The sequence below is a fragment of the Abramis brama genome, assembly GCF_963993115.1.
Source record: "Abramis brama genome assembly, chromosome: 11".
Lineage (NCBI taxonomy): Eukaryota > Metazoa > Chordata > Actinopteri > Cypriniformes > Leuciscidae > Abramis > Abramis brama.
Window position 1 is genome coordinate 42,685,092 of NC_139973.1, and position 3,810 is coordinate 42,688,901.

The window sequence follows — 3,810 nt, forward strand, 5'->3', positions numbered from 1 at the left end:
TTAGTTTTCCCTGTTATGCTAATGACGTACTCGGTTACTAACGTAACCTCGGTTCTCTCTAGAAGAGGGAACGAGTACTGCGTAATATCTTACGCTATGGGGGAAATCTCTTTTCCGCGAGATACTGAAGCCAAAAATTATCCTTAATTTTGGAATAATGTAAAACGCGTTGCGGCAGCATGCAGACATAGGCAAGACGGCTCGCGCGCCTATTGGCTGCCCTACGGCAACTGCAGCAGCCTATCGAGAGAGGCCCTCGTGACGTCAGATCCAATGGGGGCGCTTCGCGCCCACTGCGTCACGTCCCGCCGAAACGGGCGTGGCCTGGGCCTATAAATATAGCTCGACAGGCTGGTAATCTGATTTTTCATCGCCGAAGCGAACCAGAGCGTGTTGCAGGCACGGCAAAGATACGCAGTACTTGTTCCCTCTTCTAGAGAGAACCGAGGTTACGTTAGTAACCGAGTACGTTCTCTTACGAGAGGTTCTCTCGTACTGCGTAATATCTTACGCTATGGGGAACACAGTGTAAAACGCCGTGCATGCTGAGATCCAATACCAAAGTCCCATGGGCAAGTGCCCGGGGCTCATATAGTACATGATCATCAGGGACTCGCAGAGAGTCCAGGAAGAGAGGCTAGAATAGCATCATTCCTGTAATAAATAGCATCCTATAAGGAGCAATTATATTGATAGTGTTCCACACAGCCAGGGCGAAAAACTCGGCCTGGTCTGATGAATATTATGGGTCAAACACACTGCCCATAGAGTTGCATGATCGATCAGCGAGCGTCGCTCAAGCAGTTTCAGTATTCTGGGCCGATAGCATCGGGGCAGACAATACTGATCTATTAGACCGAAAGCAGCTTAGCCTGCAAGGCGGGAACCTCTAGGTTATAAAACCTTATAAATGTAGACGGGGAGGCCCAGCCTGCCGCCATACAGATATCTTGCAAGGCAATCCCACTAGACCAAGCCCACGACGAGGCCATGCCTCTTGTGGAGTGCGCTCTGACACCTAACGGGCACTGCAGGCCCTTAGAAGCATAAGCCAGCGCTATAGAATCAACTATCCATCTGGATAGGCTCTGTTTCGACACAGCTAGTCCCTTAGAATGTCCGTTGAACTAGACAAAGAGCTGCTCTGTGTTCTAAAGACACATAAGCCCTTAATGCCCTGACCGGGCAAAGGAAGCTCGCGTCCTTCTCCTCATTAGAGACCGGCAGGGCCAACAGGGAAATCACCTGAGCCCTAAACGGTGTGTTGAGGGATTTAGGAACGTACCCATGCCTCGGTTTGAGTATGACTTTCGAGTCATTTGGCCCAAACTCCATACATGTCGCGCTCACTGAGAGCGCTTGTAAGTCCCCTATACGCTTTACCGAAGCGAGAGCCAGAAGAAACATTGTCTTGAAAGACAAGTGTTTGATATCTATTGATTGAATTGGCTCGAATGGGGCACCTTTCATGGCTTCCAAGACCGTAGAAAGGTCCCACATGGGAACTGAGGGAGGTCTGGGAGGATTTAACCTCTTAGCTCCTCTAAGGAAGCGAATGACCAGATCGTTCTTTCCAAGTGACTGGCCAAGCGTCGGTTTAGTAAACGCTGCTATGGCCGCCAGGTAAACCTTGAGCGTGGATAGGGTTCTGCCCTTATCCAGTAGCTCTTGCAGGAAGGAGAGAACCTCCGTCACCCCACAATTTGGGGGTGATATGCCACGGGCTGTGCACCAGCTAGAGAACACAGACCATTTTGAGGAATAGAGCCGTCTCGTAGAGGGGGCCCTAGCCTGCATGATCGTGTTTAACCTGTTAACCGTTGCCAGTGCGCCCGCGCACTGAAGCGTTTTTTTTTTATTTAGTTCAAAGTTACTATCACATTTAATGTTATACCTTTACAAACTATACATCATTAAAAAGATATAAGACTCAAGTTTCAGTATTTGACCACTATTGTATTCTGAGAAACTCACAGTGACAGTTATTTCTTAATTTGTGTCAGGAGTTATGAAATGAAAAAATGAGTCGATACCTTTAATATGAATTATGAGCGTCAGCCACTTTCATTTCATTCATAAAAAAAACGTGCTGTCGTCATGACAGTGCTTCACAAAACAATGTCCCTCAGGGCTTTTAGCTCAAAAATGTGCAGATTTGGAGAAATATTCATAGATTCTCATAGGTTTACATCAGATTTCTATAGACAGGAATAATATTTATTGAATTTATACCCAAATGCGTCGATGTAATCATTATGAGCGCTGGATACTGATGTAATGTGTTTTCAATCCATACCAACAGCCTGAGGGCGCTATATGCACAATAATAGTCCATATATGGAACACATGAAGAAGTGCCATAATCATGTGACATTCCAGGACGTCACTGATACACACACAGCTAACAGAGATCGCGCTGTAACATGCAGATAAAGATGTTTTGAAGACAATAAACATGATTGCAATGATATTTGAGTTACCTGTGTTCTTCGAGCCATGTCAGGTATTTTCATAATAATAGATTATATTTATAATGTAATGCTAATCGATATAGACTTTATCATCGTGCAGAATACTATAAAATAATATATTTTCTGTCTGATTTTTTTATCTGAAGCCAAATTAGATCACAGAAGATTATTTAAAACACTCGACTTGCGTTATAAAGTAAGTTTGGAGCACAAACATGGTTTTAATCTCATAAATGGTCGTGTATTGATGGTGTGCTAAGCTAACATGCTAGCTCGCCCCAGGTGCACCTGCCACCAGCAGTTATTCTTTTATGATTTTTTTCTAAATAGGAATGCTTACTGAAATGATTCTTTATTCCAGAAGGACATTTGATACAGTTTCAAATGTAAGTGAGAACTTTGATAAAAGAAATTAGGGATTGAAACCCTATGAATAGCCTGTGAATAGCCAGTCATTAGTAACTATAATGCAGACAAAAGAAATGCATATTTAGAGCCATAACCAGGCTGGAGAGGTGTGAATGTGTGCATGGGGAGACTGAGACTGAATGGGGCTAGTTTGCACCACAAAACAACTGAATAGATGCTTAGATGATGACTAAACATCAGTAGCATTTTAGAGTCTAATCAAAATAAAGTCACTTGACATGATTTTGAAAAACATTTAACTAAATACAGAGTTTTAGACTTACCATCTTCAGATTTTAAATATAACATGGTCACATATATGGCTTTAGCTGCAGTGCATTTCTAGATTGCTACAGTGCCTGTTTCAGTTTGGGTATGTCATTTCTGGGGATTTTTCAAAAGTGGGGTTGCAGCTTAACAGGTTCCCACCGGGAGGTTAGCAGGTACCCGTTGATGGCCCACGCATGTAGGGAACAAAGCTCCGGGCGAGGATGCCAGATCGAGCCCTTGGCCTGAGAGAGGAGGTCCCTCCTCACTGGTATCGGCCATGGGGCAGTGCTTGTCAGCTGCATCAGAACCGGGAAGCAAGCCTGGTTCTTCCAGAACGGAGCCACTAGTAGCACTGAGCATCCGTTTTCCCTGATCCGCTCTAATACCTGAGGTAGGAGCATGACGGGGGGAAAAGCATAGAGCGGGCAGCGGGGCCAGATATGGGCCAGCGCATCCCTGCTCTTGGAGAAAAACTCCGGACAGTGAGTGTTTTCCTGAGACGCAAACAGGTCTACTTCCGCTCAGCCGAATGTCTCCCACAGGAGCTGGACTGTCTGCGGGTGTAGAGACCATTCTCCTGCTGGAACATTGTTCCTGGACAGTCTGTCTGGTCCCACATTCAGGTGGCCAGGCACGTGCGCTGCTCTCAATGAGCGCAGAT